General features: G+C 50.8%; 1 long non-coding RNA gene across 1 annotated transcript in view; it reads right to left on the bottom strand.

The window, feature by feature from the left end:
• LOC132369851 (uncharacterized) overlaps nt 1-23,389 on the bottom strand; it is a 166,515-nt gene extending 143,126 nt beyond the window's left edge. The window contains exon 1 of the long non-coding RNA XR_009504480.1: nt 23,319-23,389. This is a non-coding gene — a long non-coding RNA (uncharacterized LOC132369851). The remainder of the gene's footprint in view (nt 1-23,318) is intronic.
• Nucleotides 23,390-23,953: the final 564 nt, after the last annotated feature.

The raw sequence follows: 23,953 nt of genomic DNA, 5'->3' as shown, positions 1-23,953 counted from the left end.
CAGACATAGAGAATGGACTTGAGGACATGGTGGGGGCAGGGGGAAGCTGGGATGAAGTGAGACAGTAGCATGGACATACATACACTACTGAATGTAAAATAGCTAGCTAGTGGGAAGCAGCCGCATAGCACAGGGAGATCAGCTCGGTGCTTTGTGATGACCTAGAGAGTTGGGATAGGGAGGGTGGGAGGGAGGCTCAAGAGGGAGGAGATAACTAACACAGTATTGTGAAGCAATTATACTGCAATTATGATCTATAAAAAAAAAAAAGACTACATGGTTCTGGTATAAGGATATACGTATAGATCAGTGGAATAGAATTGAGAGTCCAGAAATAAACCCATACGTTTTTCTTAAAGAATGCAAAGACAATTCATTGGGGAAAATATTCTTTTCAAAAAATGGTGTTGGAGCAACTGAATATACAAGTGAAAAGAAATGAAACTGGATTCTTTCTTCACACCACATACACAAATTAACTCAAAGTGGATCCAAGACCTGAATGTAAGAGCTGAACTTGTGAAACTCTTAGAAGAAAAACAGTGTCTCTTTGATCCACAGGTAATGGTTTCCTAGGTATGACGCCAAAAGAACAAAAAAAAAGAAAAAGAAAAAAGAAATTGAAGTTAACCAAAATTTTAAATTGTTGTGCTTCAAATGATCCCATCAAGAAAGGTAAAAGACAACCCACAAAATGGGAGATATTTGCAAATGAAATTTGATATGGGACTTACATATAGAATATTATAAAGAACTATTACATCTCAACAATAAAAGACAAATAACTCAATTAAAAAATGGGCAAAGGGGCTTCCCTGGTGGCGCAGTGGTTGAGAGTCTGCCTGCCAGTGCAGGGGACACGGGTTCGAGCCCTGGTCTGGGAAGATCCCACGTGCCGTGGAGCAATTAGGCCCGTGAGCCACAATTACTGAGCCTGCGCGTCTGGAGCCTGTGCTCCACAACAAGAGAGGCCGCGATAGTGAGAGGCCCGCGCACCGCGATGAAGAGTGGCCCCCACTTGCCGCAACTAGAGAAAGCCCTCGCATAGAAACGAAGACCCAACACAGCCATAAATAAATAAATAAATAATTAAAAAAAAAAAAAAATGGGCAAAGAATTTGAAATCATTTCTCCAAAGAAGATACACAAATGGCTAAGAAGCCCATTAAAATATGCTTAACATCACTGGTTATGAGAAAAATCCTAATCAAAAGTTTACACCCACTAGGATGGTCAGAATCAAAAAGTCAGATAATAACAGGAGTTGGTGAGGAGGTAAAAGGGAACCCTCATGCATTGTTGATGGTACTGTAAAATGGTGCAGCCACCTTGGTAAACAATTTGCCAGGTTTTCAAAAAGGTAAGTATAGACAAGCATAGGATAACCACAGGACCCAGCAATTCCCCTTCTAGGTGTGTACTAGAATTCCCCTTCTAGGTGTGTACTCAAGAGAACTGAAATTATGTGTCCACACAAAAATCTGTACACAAATGTTCACAGCAGCATTATTCATTCTAGCAAAACACGGAAACAACCCAAATGTCCAAATGAATGGATAAACAAAATGAAGTCCATCCATACCGTGGAATATCATTCAGCCATGAAAAGGAATGGAGCTCTGACACACGCGGCCGCATGGATGAACCTTGAACACTATGTTCAGTGGAAGAAGTAAGTCACAAAAGCCATACACTGTGTGATTGCACACACATGAAATGTTCAGGACGGGCAAGTCCACAGCGGCAGAAAGCAGGAGCTGGGAGAAGGGGAGAACAGGGTGTGACTGCTAAGGAGGATGGAACTTCTCCTCTGGGTGATGAAAGTGTTACGTAATTAAAGAGGGTCATGGTTGTACAGTGTATTGTGAACGTGCTGAAAAACCATTGAACTGTACACTTTAAAAAGGTTAAATTTTTTCTCTCTGCTTTTTTGCTAGTTTATTTTTAACTACAGAAAGCTCTTTCTATTCCATTTTTTTCGTTTACTTCCCCTGTTTTCTTTTTTCTTTTTTTAATTGAAGTACAATTGATTTACAATGTGTTAGTTTCAGGTATACAGCAAAGTGATTCAGTTTTTTATATATATATATATACATATATATATATACACACACACACACATGCACATACATACATACATATATATGTATATATATATATATATATATATATTCTTTTTCAGATTCTTTTCCCTTATAGGTCACTACAAAATATTGAGTAGAGTTCCCTGTGCTATACAGTAGGTCCTTGTTGGTTACCTATTTTATATATAGTAGTGTGTATATGTTAATCTAAGAGGATTTATTTTATGTTGTGTGAATCATAGCTCATAAACACACACACCCTGTGGCCAGCAGTGGCCTCTGGCAGCAGCACAGGGGATGCAGCTGTCGTCCTGACCTTGTCCAGCGAACGGGAACTGTAGTGTCTCTCAGTGCTCAGGGCTGGTGGAGAAGAGATGAGATGCGATGAGAAGGTTCCCAAAGGGCAAGACTGGGATACAGCAGCGATTTTCAAAATGGAAAACATAAGGTGTGCGTACCCGTGGGAGGACCTGGGTCCACCCACTGCGCTTCGCAGCCTCACCTCCATGGAGGTGACAGCTTTCCTCCGCAGTGTCATTGTAAACACCATGGGTTGATACACACATACAAGACCCACATCCTACAGTTTACAGAAGATTTTTTTCATTCATTAACTTAGTGATTTCCAAAGCATCTCCAACATCCAAATCTGTGGAAACTGAGGCGTCAGAGGGTTAAGAGACTTGCCTAAGAGGACTCTCTATAGACAACAAAGTGGAGCCTCTAAACCGACACCACAAAGGACAGACAGCCAAAGGCAGGGAGCGGTCTCGCCACGTTACAAATCCAACAATTTTGTAAATTAAACCCCTTTTCTCCATGGCCTACGAGGAAAAGATTTGGGCCATTTTCCAACAGTTTACTCAGCTCTCCTATCCCCCGGCTGCCACCATTCCCCAAAACAACAAATGCAGCTAAGTGCTCCAAGAGGCATGCTCAATCAGGCCAGGCCCAACCCTGGCTTCCCTGAGTCAAAGCACAGCGCGTATCACAGCGCCATGGGGCGCACGGGCCCCGCTGTGTGTCTGCTGGTCAGGGACTTGCAGGCCACTTGTGGTTAGCGCCCCATCTGCTCTGACAGAGGCACCTCAGTCACTTTTCCTTGACTGCTGTCACCATCGTCGTGTTCACGGCTTTATACAAAGGGTCAGGAGCGGCATTCCTGAGCTGCTGGACTGCAGGGGGCAAGCGGGTGGAGAAGAGGCCAGCGGCCGTCCAGGGAGGGACAGAGCTGCCCAGCTGTCCGGAGGGACCACAGTGTGACTCACTCAGAAAATCGAGGCTCCCCAAAAGGGCAGTGAACCAGCTTTTTCCTAAGGGTAAGAGATGAGATTTCTTCACATCAAATCATTGGAATTCCCAACTTAGGAAGGAGATGGCTTTATTATCCCCACTTTATATAGGAGAACCGGACACAGAGGCTTGCACCAAGCCCCAGAGGAAGCTGCAAACTGGGACTGGAGTTTATGAAACATGGGATCCAGGGGTAAGACCCTAGCCAGGCAGACTCACCCTCTACATCTCCATCCTCTCACCGGTAAAATAGCAGCAGCCCTGTGATCTGGCAGGTCTATTTCGGAAGGTTTCCCAGATGGGACAGAGCTGCAAAGGCCTTGTGCACACTGCAGATTGCTGTCTAAGTGCCGGTTATTATTCCTGCCCCTGGGCTGTACAACTAGTGATTCCCTCCTCGGGGGCTGCCCTCAGGTAGGGAGAAAAAAAGCTCCATTTATTGAGAGATAATTACGTGCCAGACACCGGGTGAATCTTTCACATACATTATCTCATTAAATCCATTTACAACGGTACCCGGAGAGAGGCTATCATCCCCATTTTGCGGAAGAGGAACGTGCAGCCCAGCATCACTCAGTGAGCAGGTGGGGGCGTAATTCAGGCCTCTGCCCGCCTTCTCTCTGCCTGCCCCATGCTCGCCCTGGACCAGAGCACTGCCCACGTGCTCCTGTTTGTCTACTCGGCTTTCACACCACAAAGGCGGAGACCAGCACTTACACAGACTCTTTCGACACACTCTGCCTGGCCTGAAATATTTACCATCTGGTCCTTTACAGAAAACATTTACCGACCCTTGGCCTGCAGCAGCTAAGAGAGGGGGCGTGGGTCCCCGACTACCTGGGTTCAAGGACAAGCATCCCCGCTTGGCAGGGTGACCGAGCCCAGAGGAGAGTTACATAACCGCAGGCGGGTGTCACTTCCCTCCTCTGTGAACCGGGATAATAATAGCGCGACTTCACGGGATTGTGGTGGAAACTGGAGACTCTCCCCACGAAGCCCCCAGCCAGGCCTGGCGGGCCGTCTGTCAGTACTTCTGGGCAGGGCTGGGGGGCTGCCGCCCCGCCCCCTGCAGCCCAGCCCCTCTGCCCTTCCCGGGCGCACATGGCCACCAGCCTCAGGAGATGAGAAGGGCTGCGTCTTCCTCCTCCGTCTCCATGGACGCCTGGGATGCTTCGCTCATCACTCTCCTCCTGCAGCACAGCTCGCCCCGCCCCGGGGCTCAAGTTTAGGTTTGGTGGAGAGTCAGGGCCACGCCTCTGAGGCTAACAGCCACCAGGGGGTTTGGGCCGGAACTAGAACCTGCAGTTGCGGGGCGGGGCGCGGTAATGCCCCAGGAGCAGAGGAAGGGCCCCCAGTTTCCCACTTGGGTATTTTAAGAACGTCCGGAGGCAGGCCAGGCTGGTGATGCTCGGCCACCATCTATTTTTGACCATCCCAGGCCTTTAAAGACTGTGGTTGAAATACGTCTTTCAAATACAACTGTCCTCCTTTGAAAGTAGTAGTGGCCTTCTAAAGGCAGCACTGAGAGATTTTAAACCAGAGCCTGCAGTTCCAACCCTGCAAAGATTCTCTGAGTGACTCAAAATGGGCTCAGCGTCCCGGTTCTGAGGACCCCTGCCATCAGCACCAAAGGCCGCCCCACAGGCCATGCCAGCCTCCCCTCCCCCTAGGGAGGGGGCCGGGGCCGTGGCTGTGAAGGCCCAGGCCTCGTTCTCTGGCAGGGCCGGAGAGGGCACCGCTCCAGGGCCCAGAACACTAGTGGGCGGCACGTGGACACGTGGTCAGAAGACCCGGCTGCAGTCCCGAGGGCCTGGTCCTCCGCTCGACCTCCGCTCCTCTCTCAGCCGCTCTTTCCTCGGCCAACCGTCCAGGACGAGGGCTCTCTGAGAGCCCTTAGAATCCTTCCACCACTGCTGGGAAGTGACCTTTACTGAACACCTGCATCCCAGGTGCCACGCGGGGCCCTCAGCCGGGAGGCAGGCCTCTACGCACCTCGGAATTAGGGTCTGATTCCAGGCCTGCCTCCTCCAAAGTTCCAAATGCTTTAGTCTGCTCCATTCTCCCTTTCTGTATACAGTTCCCAGCTGGCGACCCCAGTGTCACCCTCTCACCTGGACAGGCTCGGGGGGACATGGGGCCTGTGCAGAGTTCTCTGCCCCCCTGTAGGTCTGGGAGGGCCTCTGCTTCTAACCGAAAGAAGGAAAGGGGAGGGAGGAGCACGGAGAAGGGGAGGGGGACGCAGAAGGAACACATACTTTACGTGATGCTCTGGAGTAAAACAAATACCTGCAAAAATACTAAGTGGAGTACCTATTAATAAAGAACTCAAAAGCAACAACAACAGAGAAAACTGCAAGAGCCCCCAAAACACATAATCTGGAGCTATACACGCTTGTTTCCCAAGTAAGTGAAACCAAAACACCTTGCGCTCTTGTCATCCAGAGTTTTTAGTACAAATGGACGTTAGGAGCACCGAGGTGTAGCTGTGCTCCTGGCCCCGAAGTGAGCCTCCTCAGTCTGTGATACCTGCTGCCTGTTAGACGTAAGGACCCGGCAGGCGGAAACAGGATGTCACAGTGTGAACAGGGGACAGACCTGCAAAGTTACTGAGCAGTGCCATCGTGGGGCAGGCCAGACATGGATGCCAAAAGGAGAGAGCCCATGGTGACAAGGAAAGGCTGCAAGACGGGAAATAACCCGACAGCAAGACCAGAACAGACCGACTGAAGGACTCAGAGGCCCCTCGGGGGTCCAGGTCCCCCCTCCCCAGGACTGGCCAGGGGCCCGCGGCCCCCATCTTGGCCAGACGCCAGCAGCTTCCGGGGCCTTGGGCGTCGCAGGGCAAGAAGCACCCCTCTCCCACTTTCAGAGAGCCTTCGCAGACATGAACGAGTTAACTGTGCCCCACACAACTTGACACAACAGCAAAGCCACACCCGCAGGGAGAGACGTGTCACACGTCACAGTCACAGAGTATCGGTGGGGCGGGAAACCAGCAGGAACACGCAGTCCACGGTCGGGAACAAGGGGGGAGGGGAGACGGGACACGGCAAGTTCAAGGGAAGGTGCCCAGAGTGCACTCCTCCTCCGAGGCTCAAGAGGACCAGGGTCTCCTCGCCCTCCCCCCTCCTTCAGGACAAACACCAGGGCGGCATGACAGTCAGCCCCTGGGTCTCGTCCTGGCTCTGCCACTTAAAAAACACGTGGCCTTGGATGCGTCCCCATGTGTCTGCAGACCCCACTGCCCTCGTCCTACGTTTCCAGCTCCTGTGAAGCAGCTGTGCTGGTCCAGGGCTCTGAACACACCGGGGAGAAGAGGGTGACCTCAGCACGTGTACATGACCTGTGGCCAGAAGAGCATCTCTCGGCAACTAAACCTGTGATACTTAATTCTGTGTGTCAAGTTGACAGGGCACTGGGGCCCAGACGCCTGGTCCAACATTCTTCTGGGCACATCTGTGAGTATGTTCAGGAGGAGATCGTCACTGGAGTTGGTGAGCTGAGTCAAGCAGGCTGCCCTCTCTAATGTGGGCAGGTCTCAGTTGACCGACTGCGGGCCTGAGTAGATCAAAAAGGCCGAGTACGAGGGAACCGCCCCCCACCCCTGCCTGACTGTGAGCCAAGACATGGTTTTGTCCTGTTTCAGACTCAGGCTGACACCCTGACCCTGCCTGGGTCTCCAGCCTGCTGAATGGAGGCAGATCCTGGGAGCCTTCAGCCTCCATAACTGTGGGAGCTAATTCCTGATGATAAATATACACGTCTTGTTTCGGAACCCTGTCTAATACGACCTCCCAGAGCACCTTGGATGTATACGTGTCAGAGAAGATGGCAGAAAACCTCTGCTGGAGAACACTTCCTGCACACCCTTATAGGCATTAAAACCGGTAAGGATGACCTCAAATGGTCAGACATTAAAATATATGAAAGCAACAATGGTAGAACACACGTGGTCAGATCTTTACTGAAGACGGAGCCTGGGGCTTGGGAAGTTTCGGAGCAGAACCGCCAACATGAGAAAACAGTGAAAAGAAGGCCCTTGGAGAAAAGATCAGGGCTAGTGAGTTTAACAGAGTGAAAGCGTAAGAAGGATCACGGTGAGGGGCCTTCTTCCACTAGAGGAGCAAAGACAGGAAAGCGGGTCAAAGTGAAGATGGGCAACTTGTTCACACAGGAGGACTGGATCGTAAGGTCAGCTCTTGGACTGGATCTTAAGAGAAAAATCGTATAAACATAACTCATGGGCTCACAACCCAAGATTTTGGCACCTACCCTTCCAAAGCTCACTCTAGGCTCAGACATCTCTCTCCCCCCCTCTCTTACTCTCTCTCCCCACCCCCTTCACTCAGTTGTGTTCCTATGTCTTTCACTTACAAAAACATCACAAACATTTCTCTAAACCATCAACTACTTCTCTACACCATAATTTTTAAGCAGGTGAATATCACTCTATCATACAGCTGTATCACAATTTATTTAGGTCCCTGTTTGAGGGCATTTAGATTTTCGATTCCTTCCAATTTTTCATTATTTTAAAGAACACTGTGACGAATAGCCTTATACATACTTGCATTAATGTTGACACCTTCCTGATTGTTTCCTTAGGATGAATTCTTAGACGTAGAGTCGCTGGGTCAAAAGTTGTGAACCTGCTCAAGGATCTGAACCTTCAGCTGACGCCTTACGGCCTCAGGTGTGATGAAGGAGACAGCCGTTTCTCTGCGCGCTCACCAACAACGGGTTTGTTTCTTTTGTTTTACCTTTGCAGCAGTTAGTTCTGAGCGGGAGAACAGCAAGGAAGACGTCTTGTGAATGAAGCGGTGTCTGAGCTGACCCGAGTGGCTGGGGAGAGCATTTCACGGCAGGAAACAGCACAGCAGCTCAGACAGACCAGATGTGCGGAAGCGCAGGGTCTGGGTAACGCGGAGAAGGATCAGACGGACGGGCTGGCTGGACGGCCCAGAACAGCACCCCGAGGAGCTCACGTCTGACTCCACAGCACGTGGAAGCCACCAGCAGTTTCTGAGCAGGGGCGATGTGTTTCTGCATGCCGCCCCAAGGGTGCCAAGAACCTGCCAAGAAGGTTGTGAAGTGGCAGGATTGGGCTTCGTAGTTTTGACAGTAACCAGGAGACATGTCTATTTTTCCCACTCTGGTGTGACGTAGGGGTCGGAGCTCTTCACTAGTGTTCCAACAGACTTCCGATGAAGGGAACAAAACCCCACCCAAGCAAATCAAAAAGGGAGCGAGAACAAGTGTCCGCAGACCCAGCGGAACAGGGCACATGGGGCCTGCGAGCAGCGCTGGCTCATTTATCTTCGTCCTTATTTCTCTCATCAATATTTTATGTCACTAGGAAACTCCAGTTTCAATTTCTGGTAATGAATTTATCACGAGACCAAGAGCAAGGTGCGGAGGCGGAGGCCCGGGGAAGCTGGGCGGGGGCAGCTCCAAGCCTCAGCGGCTGGCTCAGCCGCCCCGCCGGGCAGAGGGGCTGCCGGCCCAGCGGGGGAGCACCGGCCCTGGGAGCCGGGCTTTCGTCTGTGCGGGTCACTGATTCCCCAAAGAAAGCCTCTTCAGAAAATGCCTTTCCTCCCCGGGAGGCTGAGTGGTGTCAGGGAAGGTTAGCTGACACCACTGATTAATCACTCACTGGGCGCAGAGCCCTGTCACAGAACAAGGAAAATAAACGAATTCAAACGGCAGCTTCTCTTCTCGCGGAACGTGCGCTCTCCATCCACACGGCAGCGTCAGCAGAGGGCTCAGGGCACAGTAGGCCCTCCAAAGTGCCTTCTCGGAGGGGCAACTGCTGCTCCTTGAAATCCTGGAGTCTAATTTCAGGGGAAGTCACTTAACGTAGCCCAGCTTCAGAAACCTTATTTCACAAAGTGGGGAAAAAATAATAACAGCAGCAGACACTTTAACATCACTTGCTATGTGCTCCCAAAGATATATATATTCATCCATTTTCACAACAGTCCCAGGGTAGGTGCTGTCACTTACAGGTGAGGACAGTTATGCCTAGGTAGGTGAAGGCCTTGCCCAAGGTCACAGAGCTGGTTTTAGTTTCAGTCTGTGGTCTCGGTCACGTCACCATCCCGTATTAGTCCTGTGTCAGTGAGACAGAGCTCATTTTGGTGCAAGCGACAAAAAAGTTGTTGTTAAACCCCACGCAAGCTGGCTCAAGCAATAATGAAATTTAACAACTTACAGAAAATTCAAGGTACATTACTGTTTCAAGTGTGGTTTGACGCAAGGCCTCCAATTACATCACGGACTCAGTGTCCGTCTGTGTCAGCTGCACGTCGTGTGGGGCTCCGGTCTCAGACAGGCCCCTGCATGCAGTCAGGGAGGCTGCTGTCTCTGCGTACCGCATACAGGCTAGCATTAAACCAGTGAGAAAAGTAGGCTCTTCTCCACTATTCCCAGCAAAGTCTTCACTGTGTCCCGTTGGTCAGATTGGGTCACGTGATCCAGCAGCCAGGAGGATGCAACGTGCTAATTAGTGGAGACCCAGGTCAAGTCTTCCACCTGCCAGTGGCGGGGTGGAGTCCATGTGAACACCTGGGCTGGTCCAGGGAGGACAGAAGCAGGACACAGCAGCCAAAGAGCAGGAAATAGTGTCAGGGGCAGAAGCGCAGACACCCACCCTGCACTCTTCTTCCTGCTACGCCCAGAACAAGATGGAAATGCTGATGAAAAGACTTCACTTGGAGTGACTCTATCAGAAGGAAGATGCAGCATCCCTCAGCTCAACTCTCACCAGAAAAGAAGAGGACAGGGGCCCTTGGCCCAGCCAGGAGCTGCTCGGCACCCCTCCTCCAGCCCTCGGGACGGCCTCTGCCCGTCAGACACCAGGCCGACTCTGGCCCCAGGCCTTTCCTGCTCCTGCTCCTCTGTCTACACTGCTTCCCCGGGATCTGTGTGTCCGGCTCCCTCTTCTCATTCACGTCTCCACCGAGACGCCAGCCTCACCAGACAAGCCTGCTCTTGGTACTTTAACTCTCCTGAAAGCCATCGCTGCCACCTGAGCAGCCACGTGCACGTGTGTCCTTCACTTGTCCGTCCTGTTTTCTCACTGGAAGGGGACCTCTGTGAGGACAGGAGTCCGTTTTGTCTGAGGCCTTCTCCCTGTGCACAGTGGGTGTGCATCTGACATGGAGTAGACACTCAGTAAGTACCTGCTGGATAACGAAGGAATGAGGCCTCCGAGTGCTGCTCTGACCAAGCTGCGGCGGGGACTCTGGGGGTGGAGGAGACCCGGGCAAGAAGGCCGGGAACACAGGCGGACGCCGGGACCCTTAAGCACCAGCTCCTCCACGGCCCCCGCTGCCCCAGTCAGCAGCACACAGTGGGCCACAGGGGTCTCCGAAGGGCTGGAGGCCCACAGCGGGACGGAAGAGGGTGACCGGAAGAGGGCTTTAGAAAGCGGGCGAGAGAAACGCAGACAAAGAGACAGGGAGGAAGCAGCCCTCAAGAGAGCAGGGCAGGGCTAGAGACAACCATCGCTCCCCCCCAGCAGCCTCGGTGCCAAGCTCATCTGAGTCCGATCCAAGCAGGAGGGCGAGGAAGCACCTCTGACCACATTCTGGACCAGAACTGTACCATCACAGAACTGCATCTTGAATTGAAAGGGAAAGGGACATCAGGAAAAAGAAAAGAATTCTGAAGAATGGTAATCAAGTTCTTTGTCTCACTGAGCAGGTAAATCTGTTTTCATTGAGAAAACTGAAATAAGACTATCATTCAGCTGTGACATTTACCACACAGATTAATTAATTACCTAAACAGATCTGAGTTAGAAAAATAAGATAAGTTTCAGAGAATCATAATATAAACACCCACAATTTCAGGGAAATGTATGTAAAATTCATCATACAAAGCCTATGGGATAATATTGGTTCATTTTTCCTCCTTATAAAATTAAGTTTTAGTCATTTCCCATTTCCCCATAGGGCAATCCCTGATAACTACTGAATATGCAAAGTTCATTACTGCGAGGTAACATCATTGCCGGTGATGCACCAGTTGAAGACCATAAATATCCTGCAAACAATCCCATCTCATTCTATGAGGCAGACATTATGTTTCCTGCTTCCCCTTAAATTTCTGATGAACTAACAAATGATTGAAAAGTTCTTTGCGAGGATCCCAGGCCAACGTGGGATGCTGATTCCCAATGGCCAGTCTGTACACTGGCATCAAAGCTAAATGTTTAGGATAACAGTCCCGGGTGACCCCACTGGCCAAAGGGGGACAGAGCCCCAGAAAAGGCAGCCAGAGTCTGCCCACAGTCAGGCTTTCCTCTTGCTTCAGAGTCGGTCTTTCTAAGACTGCTCAGACTCGCCCACGTGACAGGTTTACCAGAAGTCCCACCTTCCCTCTGCAGGAAAGGAAGAAGCCTTGCACTGCGGCCACACCCACTATTTCTGCCCTGCACGCCCGGGCCCCGCCCTCGCTGCTGTTCCCTCCTGGAGCCTCAGTTCCTCTCTGGGCACTAACGGCGAGTGTGTCCCAGGTGTGCTTGCTTCTGCGCTAAGTGCTCTGGACACACGACCTCCTTGCAACCGTGTGGGGAAAGACACTACTCCATCTCACAGGTGAGCAAACAGAGGCTAAAGAGGTTAAGAAACCGGCCCTGGGTCAGCCAGGCCCGGCAGCGCTGCGGGGAGAGCCCAGGGCCTGGCCTCTGCCCCAGGGACCTCAGCCACTGGGCCCCTCTGTCCTCAAGTGCGGAGCCAAGCTGTGGGCTCCATGAGCACTCAGTGCCTCCCCGGCCGCTCTGACCGTTAGTGAATCACAGCCCTGTCATAGCTCGGCCACTGCTGTCCTGAACCAGCAAGTGTTCCCTGTTTGGATACTTAAGCCTCTCCTCCCCAACCAGCTGGCAAGCTCCTTCAAGGAATCTGTCTTCCCCGGTCCCCTGACCAGGGCACAGAAGAGGCTCAGCAATCACGTCCTGGCTCTTTCTGTGCAGACCCCGTTCCGGAGCCCTGGGTTCTGCAGGATCCCCACCAGCGTTGCCCCGTTACAGGAACACGGAACTTCACCACCTCGACCTGGTTCCCTCTTACAGGTCAGCAGCCCTGCCACCAGCCCCGCCATCAGCCCCAGGACCTTCTCCTGATCATTCAACAGCAGGTCAGGATTTCTTCCCAACCAAGCCTTTATGAGCCTTCATTTCCTCCCTGAAAGACCAGGGATGGGGCTGGGAAGTTCCCACATGGTTTGTGATTTGTGCTGTGCCCTGACACCCCGTCAGGTCCACTCTGTGCCTCGTCTTACAGGGAGGAAAAGGGGTCTAAGTGCTATCTTTTTTATTTTCATTTTTTATGGTGATGAAAAATACATACAATTTACCATTTTAACCATTTTTAAGTGGCATGAAGTACATTCTCACTGGTCTGCAACCATCACCACCACCCACCCAGAACTTTCATCACCTTATCCTGGAGCTCTGTCCCCAGTGAACACTATCTCCCATTCCTCCCTCCCCCCAGCCCCTGGAAACCTCTATTCTACCTTCCGTCTCTATGAGTTAGGCTGTTCCAGGTACCTCATGTAAGCAGAATCATACAATATTTGGCCTTTTGTATTTGGCTTATTTCACTTAGCGTAATATTTGCAAGGTCCATCCATGTAATAGCCTGTATCAATACTTCCTTCCCTTTCAAGGTTGAATAACATGCCATTGCCTGCATATGCCACACTCTGTCAATGAACATTTGGGTTGATTCTACCTTTTGACCACTGTGAATAAAGCTGCTAACAAACACTGGTGTATAAGTATCTGTTCAAGTCTCTGCTTTCAATTCTTATGGAGACATACCTAAAAGTTGAGTTGCTAGATCATATGGTGATTCTATGTTTAATTTTTGAGAAGCCATCATACTCTTTTCCACAGCAGCTGCACCATTTGACCTTCTCACCAGAAACACAGGAGATTCCAATTTCTCCGCATCCTGGCCAACTTTTGCTATTTTCTGTTTTTCTGATAATAGCCATCCTTTGGGGCATGAAGTAATATCTCATTGTGGTTTTAATTTGCAGTTCCCTAATGACTAGTGATGTTGAGCACAGTTTACTTTGTTTACTGGCCATTTGTTTATCTTCTTTGGAAAAGTGCCTATTCAATTCCTTTGCCCATATTTTAATTGGGTTTTTTGGTTTTCTGTTGATGGGTTGCAAGAGTTCTTTTTATATTCTGGATATTAATCTCTGATCATATATATGATTAGTAAATATTTTCTCCCATTTTGTGGGTTGCCTTTTCACTTTGTTGTTAGTGTCCTTTGATGTAGAAAAAATGTTTTTTTTAACTTTGATGAAGTCCAATTTATCTATTTTTTCTTTTGTTTCCTATGCTTTTGGTATCATATCCAAGAAATCATTGCTAAATTCAATGTCATGAAGCTTTTCCCCATGTGTTCTTCTCAGAATTTTATAGTTTCCGCTCTTACATTTAGGTTTTAATCCATTTTGACTTCATTTTTGTATACAGTATGAAGTAAGGGTCCAGTTTTCCCAGCACCAGGTGAAAGACTGTCTTTTTCCCATTCAGTGGTCTTGGCAGCCTTGTTGAAAATCAATTGACCATATATGTGAAGGTTTATTTCTGGGCTCTCTATTCTATTCTGTTGGTCTATAGGTCTATCTCTATGCTAGCACCACACTGTTTTGATTACTGTAGCTCTGCAGTAAATTTTGAAATCCAAAAGTGTAAGACCTCCAAGTTTCTTTTTTTTGTTTTTCAAGATTGTTTTTGGCTATTGAGGGTCCCTTGAGATTTCACATGAATTTAAGGCTAGGTTTTTCTATTTCTGCAAATGAATTGGGATTTTGATAGGGATTGCACTGAATCTATAAATTTCTTTGGGCAGTACTGACATCATAACAATTATTACGTCTTCCAATCCATGAACATGGGATGCCTTTCCCTTTTTTTAATGTCCTCATTAATTTCTTTCAGCATTGTTTTGGGGTTTTCAATACAGAAGTCTCTCACCTCCTTGGTTAAGTTTATTCTTAAGTATTTCATTTTTTTGATGCTATTGTAAATGGAATTGTTACCTTAATTTTTCAGATTGTTTCTTGTTAGTGTAGAGACATGCAACTCATTTTTTGTGTTGATTTTGTATCCTGTAACTTTACTGAATTCATGTATTAGTTCCAACAGTCATTTGGGAAATCTTTAGGGGTTTTCTATGTATTAAAAGATCACATTATTTGTGAAGAGATAATTTTTCTTTTTCCTTTCCAGTCTGGATGCATTTTATTTCTTTTTCTTGCCTAATTGTTCTGGATAGAATTCTAACACTATGTTGAATAGAAGTGGTGAAAACAGATTTTTTCATCTATTTTTCAGTCTTTTTCACTTCAAAATTTTTCAGTCTTTCACCTTTGAGTATGATGTTAACTACAGGTTCTTTGTATTTTAAAAGCTTACTGGAAGGCTCAAAATAGCAAGTGTTTTTACTTTTTGGTAGAAGTATGTCAAATCAGCTTGATGACAAACTGATTGCCAGGTTTCTATTTTTTTTATTGGTGAAAACTGAATTAATTAGTATTTAATCATATTTGCATCATTAGTAAAATCATTGCAAAACCTGTAGTTCAGTGGTGGTTGGTGGTGGGGAGAGAGGGGTCAATGTAACGGGTCTTTTATACGGAAATGCTGGGAATTACTAGGACATGACACGATGTAACATATGATTAGAGTCATTAACTTCCTTCTTCTGTACAGGGTCAAGCTACAAAGAGTTTGTTTTCTTAACATGAAAAAGTATAAAAGGGGACATAATGAAATTCTATAAAATTATAAAATGATGGTAAAAGCAAAAACAGACTAACTCATAAAATTGTTAAATATTTTTATAGATACTATTTCTTTAAGCATGAAAAAATAATTTTTGAGGAAATAAAAAGTAATTTACACCCAAAGGTTTGCTCAGGCCAAATATAATCAAGTTCTGGAAGAGTTTGGATGAAACTATGATGACAAACCTATCGCCAGGTACTAAAGGAAAACTAGAGATAATAATACTGAACATTTTGAGAGAACTTACCATGAGCCAAGGACTTTTTAGGTGCTTTATGTACGTGAATTTATTTAACCTCACAACTACCCTATGAGGTAGATGTTATTATTTTCCCCATTTCACATATGAGGAAACTGAGCTGCAGAGCAATGACGTTAACTAGCGTGAGGTCACACTGCTTCCCGCCTGGGCTCCAGGGAGCCTTCATCCCTACAGTCAGCTGAATGATGCCCCAGATATGTCAAGTCTTAGTCCCAGGAACTGGAAAATGTTCTGCTATTTGGAAAAAGGATCTTTGAAGACATACTTAAGTTAAGGATTTTGAGTACCCTGGATTTTGTGGTTGAGCCCTAAATGGCATCCCATGTCCTTAAAGGAGACACCAGGGAGGTGTCACAAACACACAGAGTGGGGACACACAGCGGGTACGGCCATGTGAAGATGGGACAGAGATTGGGGTGATGGAGCCAAGGAACCAATCCCCCCCTCCACTGTTTCCAGAGGGAAGTGAGGTCCTTCCTACTGGATTGTGGACGTCTGACCACCACAGCTGTGAGAGAAGACACTTCCGTTGTTTCAAGCCCCCTGGTTTATGGTTATTTGTTACAGCAGCTGCAGGAAAGTATTCTCGCTCCAACCAGGAGCTGGGCATCTCCTATTGGAAGAGTCCACCCTCAGCTGAAATCACAGCGGCCACCACTGCTCACAGAAAGGCCTTAGTGAAGAGGAAACACACAGCCAATCGGATCACTGGCTGAAGAAGTAATTCAACAGCACTAGCACTTTCCAAAGTGCTTTCCCATTGATCTTACCAGCTGACCATCTGACCCCCACCTGATCTCCTTTGTACACAAGAGAAAAAATAAGGTCACTTGTCAGTTTACAAACATAAAAGCCGAGACATGGACTCCAGGCTTCTGCTTCAGGGCACCGCTCCTCCCACTGTGCAGATCCAACTCCACAAGAAGGGAAATGACCGGGGGCGGGGGGGAGGGGTGTCGTAACATTTGTGAACACACCTTAGAGTCTACAGCGCTCCCATAACCACACCATTTAATTCTCACAACACGGGCAGCTCCTCTGGCCACCCCTGCTCTACAGATGAAGAAACGAAAGCTGACAGTAGTCCAGCGACTCCCTCCAAGACGCACAAGGACCACAGCGGCCTGACCGTCAGTCAAAGGCAGTTCCTCCTGCGCAGCTACTGTCGTGTTCTGCGCACACGGGGCGCAGGCCGAGATGCACACGCGCCAGACCCAGATGCACATGTGGCTTGTGGGGTGGGCTTTTTTTGCATTTAAAAATAAAAATAGTCTTGACGTAAAGTTAAAAACAGGAGGGTGATTTGCATAAGACCCTGCGCTCTCAATTACACCAATTACTTTATAATTACAGGCAATGCCATCTTGAGTTTTTCAAAACCTACGTCTATTCTTAAAGAATCTGTCAGAAAGAAGGCTTCTTCTCAGGCAGAGGCTCCAATTAGTATGCACGCTGCATGCAAAGGAAGCAGACCTGCTGGAGCTCCAGGGAGGAGGAAAGAGGCAGTGCTTCCTTCCACACAGGCCTGCGGGGAGAGCAGGGCCTCGGACAGCCTGTCCCGCCAGCCCCTGCTCCGGGCACTGCTGCGTCTGTTCCCTGCTCCCCCCTCAACCCAGCTGTAGCCACTGCCGTAGGTCTGAGGCGGGTGGACGAGAGCCTGGCCTGCTGAAGTTGGGCTTCTCCCGGCCACCCTTACGAGGCTCAGGAGAAACTACCGGGACCGGTGGGCCTCTGTCCACCCTACGGAATCCCTCGTATCCTTCTCTGCTGAGTGCACCCGGGGCAGTGAAGTGTCACCATCGTCTCTGTCCCCAGGGATGCTGGCCCGGAGGACTTCCTTGAACAGGTGGGAGCACAGGCACCCGCGGTCAGTGAGCCCGGCGTCTGCATGACCTCAGGTCCCTTCTTCAGGCCCTGGTTACCATCGCACCCTGAGCTGGGACTCAGGACCCCCAGAGATCCCCGAGGCCAGCTCGTTCTGGGTGAAGACGGCACTCTGACTCTGCCGCTTGGGGGCAGGGCCCACCCGGGCAGGGCCCACCCTAGCGCTACTGATGCAAACGCAGTGTCAACACATAAAGTCACTACTGGACAAAGCAGGTCTCCTGACCCTGCCACACACAAGCAGCCACGTGACCGGGGCTCTGCGTTCTCCTCTTTATCGCCTCTATTCTGCAGATGTGAAAAGTGAACCGCGGAGAATGGTTAACCAATGTTCCCCAGGCTGCGTACCTAATAAGGGGCGGGACAACCACTGGCGGGAAGGCGGATTCGGATTCGGAATCTCTCTGCCCGGTTCAAATCCCACTCAGCAGCCTATGTGACCATGGCGAGTGTTTTAACCTCTCTGTGCTTTAGTGTCTTCATCCATAAACCAAAGGTAATAATAGTGCTGACTTGATAAAGTTATTGTGAGGACTGAAGGAGTTAATGCAAGTAGAAAGACAGGGGAAACATCTGGCACGTGGGATACACTCACTAAATGTTGGCTATTTTTATCAAACGTTCTGCCTGCTTGTATCCAGTCACCACGAGCGGCCCTCGGCCCCAGACCCCAAACCCATAGGCTCTGTACGTTGCTCTTCCCATCTGTCCCCTCCCTCCCCTTCTCAGGACCGGCTGCCACATGCCCTCCAGGACTCACGGCCGACCCTTAGCAAGACCCTCGGCCTCACCTTCTCCTATGAACCCCCTCCACCTGTGCCTCTAACTAAGACCCCGCTCTTCCCTGGAGACCCGCTCACCCTCGCCCAGGACTCCTTTGGCCTCTGGGCCCTCCTGGTGCATCTGCCCCAGGCTCGGGGCTGCTGCTACGCCCTCCCCAGACTCCCCTATAAAGGACCTTGCTTGGAAGCTCCTGTCGTCCGACTAATGACTGGGCCACCCACCTCCCATCCTTGTAACGTATCTCCTGCCCCTTTCACCCTGAAGAATTTAGCACCTGACAATCCCTTTGTCCAGCATTATTCTTTTCCTGCTTTGGTGATTTAACGTACAAATAATCACGTTACAAAGGCCGCATCCTCCCTCCTCCACGAAGCCTTTTCTCTTTCCTAACTTATCATAAACATGATTTCAAACCTCCCCTATTCTGCCCACCACCTCCTGTATTTCAAGTCCACTTCCTCAAGCAGCTGGTCTCCGGCAATCTTTCTACCCACCCCCGTGGGTTTGGTACTTGAGTCTACAACCCGGGTCTGCCCCTTACCTCCCCCAGGTCCCCATCTTGATCCCATGTGGACCACTGTGCATACCCCTCACCTGCACCTCCATGCCCTGCCACCGGTCTTCTCCAACCAGACTTGGGCCGACTTGCACAACTGAACAAGTGTAAGGAGAACACACGACTGTGCTGCTTGCTTCAATCTGTGATCACTAGGCTCCAGGGGGCCTGGGGCGCCGTCAGCACTCACACCTGTGGTGCCCGCTCTCTCCGCTGCCAGACACTATGCTGAGGAATCTCGTCTCTAACGTAGGATGGCTGCTCACCAATCCTCACCTCGGCCGACGGCCTTGTTTCTATTCAACTGAGAAAACTGCAATAGTGGGGAAAGAATGTCCACGGCTCCCACCACACATCCGTCTGCCTTCGGCATGTGTGCATGTGACGTTCCCTCCCCTGTCACCGTGATGGCTGCGCTCTAAGGCCAGCCTCCCCTGTGTGTTTGATCCCATCTCTCCTCATCTGCTCAAGGACGACACTTCAGGAAGTGGCCCTTCTCTCTCTTGCAGCTTCAATTTTTCTCACTCTACTGCACCTATTCCATCAGCATGCAAACATACTGCTGTTTTCTTCTATTTTAAAAATCTCCCAACGATGCTTCCTTCTCTAGCTGTCCCATTTCTCGTTCCCTAGAGCAGAGTTCCTCAAGCAACGTGTCTGTGCCTGCTGTGCCTTTGCATCTCCTCCATCCTCCTATGAAATTGCCCCCATCTCTCACCAACGCTGCTCTAATTCAGGCCACCAGTGTCACCCACGCTGCAAAAGCCAATGTCGGTTTTCAGCCTCAATCCTCTTAATCATCGTCGGTGTGTTACACTGGTTGTCACCTTCTCCTCCTGAAACACTTCCTCAGCAGGGCTCCCTGGACCACATGCTACCTGGTTTCCAGCCACATCTTGAACCCCCTTCTCAGTGTCCGCCTTGGGTCCCTCTCACCTTGCCTCTAAGTGCCAGGGCCCCAGGGCTCAGATTCTAGACCTCTTCTCCGTCTCCTCCCACTGCCTGGGTTGGGTCATCCAGCCTCTGGTTTTCAACACCATCAATGTTGAAAATGTCACCCGGATTTGTACCAGCAGCTCAGGCCCCTGCTCCCAACTCAACTCACACATCACGCTGCCCAGTAGGCATCCCCGCACCGATGTCTAATGGACCTCAGAGACCTAATGTGCACCAAACTGTGCTCCTGATCTTCCCAAACCCGTTCTTCCCACTTTTTTCCCAGGACCAGTTGACGCAAAATCATCCTTTCAATTGAAAAGCTAAAAACACTGGAGTCACCCTTGACCTTTCCCGCCTCCTTGCCCCATGTCCAATCCGTTAGCAAATGCAGTCACAGCCCTTTAACATACAGGGAGAACCACCTATTTCCCCACACATTGCCAGACATTGCTCCAACCCAACAGGCCCACGCGGCCCACCCCTCCCTTTCTCTGTGATCGCCCCTGTTCTCAGCCCGTTACTGCTCCGGCCACACGGCCACCTCCCTGCTCCTGGGTCACCCACCCCTGGCATTCTCCTGTCTGCAGACCAGGAATGCACCTGCTATCTCCCCTGCCTGGAAGGCCTTGCTCCAAAGCCTGCTCAGCTCCTAGAAGGCTTTGCCTGAATCCCACCGTCTGGGAGGACTTCTCCGACGTCCTACCCAAAACGCCCACCCTCTCCACAGTTCCCTCCTCTGCCCTGTCTCCCGCCAGGCGCTGCCCCCTCCCTAGCATAGAACTGTGTATTTATTTACTCACCTTGCTTGTTGTCTTGGATGCTGTGCTTTTGTTTCCTGCTACATCCCCAGAGCCCACAACAGTGCCTGACACACAGCAGGTGCACAAAGTAGCGGCTGAATGAAGAAGTGGTGGCCACTGCATATCAACACATCCAGACTAGAGTGCACGGCTTACACTGCCTCTAGCCCCCGCCCCCACTCCACACACACACACACACACACACACCCGTTTTGTTGCCCACGATTCCCCAACCAGAGCTGGAAACCTGGCATTCATCCTCGACGCCTCCCTTCCCTGTGACCCCAGACCCCACCTGCACAGGCCTGGCTGCGCCACCTTCAACACACACCCCAGCCCAGCTCCCGAATCCCTCCCTCCCTCCCTCCTCCGCACCCCACGTCTCCGCTGCACCCACTCCAGTGAAATCCTCTCTGGGGACCACGTCTGGCTGGTCTCTTGGCGCCTCCTGCACCACCACTCCCCCCTCCCCCCTCCCCAGCTCAGCTCTTGCCACTTTGGCCTCCGTCCGTCCCCACCCCTTTCTCAAGCACCCGCCACAGGCCAGCACGCCTTCTCCCAGAATGCCTTTGCCGGCTCTTCGCCCCGCCAGCTTTTCTTCCCTCGGGTCTCGGCTGACTCTCCCCAGGGAACCCTCTCTGACCACCACGACCACGCCAGCTAAGGCAACTCGCACCCACTCACCCACTGTTCCCAGCACCTGTATCACTTCCCTCCAAGCACGTATTAACTGCAATCGCTTCATTTATCTACATGCATCCCCACTGAACCTGTGACATCCCTAATGGCAGAGACAGAATAAGGAATAAGCAAACACTAGGCCCCCAAATGCACGAAGCACTGGGCAGAAGCGAGTATGGAACCGCGCTGTCCCCCTGCCCCCGAGAACAGCTGTTGTACAGAAGCAGTGATGGGGCCCGGCAAGAGCCCCTAAAGCAGCTGGCCGCAAGACTGGCTTCCTGCTCTTCCCAGCCTGCCCTCGATCTTGCCCTGGAGTAATTTTTCTATCGGTTTCGTAGAATGAGGGGAGTCCTCTCCATCAGGCAGCACCATCCCAGACAATACCATGTGAAAGGGCTTAAGAAGCAAGAAATAACTCATCCCAAAATATCCCGTACTCGGTTTCCAGCTGCTCTGAACAGCTGGATGCTTTTTCTGAGCCAGATAGCTTCTGTCTCTACGCTAATAAGATGGGGAGAAACCACACACAATGAGATGTGTGAAATGGGGTCACTGTTAACTCCCTTGGGAAGATAAGCGCCGTCGGCGTTCTCCAGGCAGGCTTTCAGTGAAAAGTTTTCAACTCCGTGCTGAGCATCGGGCTGGGTACCATGATCAAAGACTTGTGCCTAAAGTGACCCCCATCCTGGAGTTTATAAACTAGATATGCTGAGAAAAATGATGCACGTTAGACAATTAGCGAACAATATGATGGAACGGAATTAAACGCTAAATAGTGTCATTCAGGTTCAGAGAGGATTGAGGGCTCCTGGAGAAGCTTCAGGCTCTGCTTTGAAGGAAGGGAAAGTTGGAGAAAAGGCAGGCAGTCCGGAGGGGGAAGACATCTGCAAAGGCGCAGAGCTGGGCAGGAGCCTGGGTGATGCGGCTGGCCGGACCGAGTTAGAAGGGAGGATTTAGAACCAGCTACCTGGGTGTGAGTCTCCAGGTGCCACGTCCACAGTGACAGACAAAGATATTACCTGCAACCCCTCCTTCCTACCTCCGAGAGCCTAGAGGGAGGGGCCCGAGGGAGGCTGTGCTGGCAGAAAGCACAGCGGGAGATGCAAGGCCGCCAGGGGACGGGCCACCAGCCCACCGCTTAGAGGCCAGGCTGAGACTGAGAACCGCTCAGCCTGGGAAACCAGTGACGGCGCCTCGGCTTGGATGTAACAGAACACACACTTTGTGGAAACACATTTCTTTTCTCGTACTGAATATGAGGTGGCTGGTAAGCCAAGGCCACATGCCGGCCACGGCAGCTGTTCGCTGGGCAAGTCAAACAGGTCACAAAGGGCATCCCCCCAGGACAGAAAAGGCATCCAATGCTCCTTCAGGAAGAACAGCTATGATGCCCTAGAGTCACACCTTCCTGCTCATGGCTTTTGTACTGCCTTGTTTCTGGAAACAAAGAGTTTGGTAACTTTCTGTGGCAAAACTTTGTTCCCTCCCAAATACTGCCATCTGTATCTAGACTGTGAGAAACCCCCGGTCTGTCAAGCATTCTGCTAGTCTCCACGTAGGAAAGCATGACCTTCCAGAAACGAGGCGTGTTGCAGTCTGGAGCAGGTGGGGTTAACAGGGAACACCCCGCCGGAGCCAGCAGAGCAATGGGAAGTGGCTGGACACCCAGCTCTCCCCTCTTCTGAAGGTGCTCTGGACCCCACAGAACACTCTGTCCCAACACAGCCTGCTACGTGCTGCGGGGTCCCCACTGTGGGACATGCCAAGTGCGGCCACCCCTAGTGAAGACAGCACTGCATTTGGAAACTCGGATCTGAGCTCAGGGCCCGGCGCACCCCGTGTACCAGCTAACAGCCCCGAACCAGCACTGCGCACCCCCATCCTGGAGGCTAAGTCCTCCCCGGTGAAGGCAGAGGATGGGCTACTTCAGTGTATCTCACTCTCAGCTCATTGCAGGACCACCTGGGGTGCTGTCTGAATGCAGGTTCCCAGGTGCTGCAGGACATTCACTGGGCCTCAGGCACAGGCCTGGGGTTGCTATCTTTCACAGGGACCCAGAACGAATCCCCCATCTGAGGGACCACCAGTCTCTGAGGCCCCTCCGATCCCCGCACCCCCTGACCTGGCGATGCAGTAGCCCACGCAGGTAAAGGAGAAAAAGCGGTTTCTGTTGTAAAGGCCTCCGGGCCCTTCACAGCCCATGGCCAAGCAGACTTACTGGATTCTTGTCGCCTTGGGCCACGCGGCCGTGTTGGGGCTGGTGTCCTGCTGTCTCCCTAAGGGGCTGTGAGCAGCTCAAGGGCACAGGACATGCCCTGTTCAGTCTCTCCCGAGGCACCCAGCACAGAGCCCTGTGCGGCAGGCGCACAACGGAATCCTAAGGATGCCTTGCGTCCTTTCTGTTCGTTCCATCGCCTCCTGTAACCCAGAAGACACTTGAATTAGGGTCAGAATTGGGAAGACAAATGCTTGCAACTTCAACTTGGGCCTCTGTCCAGGGCCCACAGGGCCGGGGGCTCCCAGCGTGCGCGTCACGATTCAGCCCAGCATCCTGAGCCACCTCCTGGGAAGAAAACAGGCATCTCCCCAGCAGAGAGCTGGCTGCAGCGCCCCCCGCCCCCCGCCCCCCGGGGCTCCTCTCTGCGGCCCTGTGGTCGTTTCTAGCTCAGCCTCCCCACCAGTCAGCGCTGGTCCTGGGAGATGAATGTTTACGATTCCCGGCTCGGGGGTAAGAAGCGACTCCAAGCAACCTGCCGCCCAGGGAACTGATCCTACCAGGTTAACTCTCCACCTTTTTAGAGCCGCGGGCACCCCGATGCTTCATGACCTGTGCCACTCCAAGGCAAGACTCCC

The sequence above is a fragment of the Balaenoptera ricei genome, chromosome 8 (assembly GCF_028023285.1).
Source record: "Balaenoptera ricei isolate mBalRic1 chromosome 8, mBalRic1.hap2, whole genome shotgun sequence".
NCBI lineage: Eukaryota > Metazoa > Chordata > Mammalia > Artiodactyla > Balaenopteridae > Balaenoptera > Balaenoptera ricei.
The sequence above is the reverse complement of the archived record's forward strand: the minus strand, read 5'-3'. Positions and strand labels throughout refer to the sequence as shown.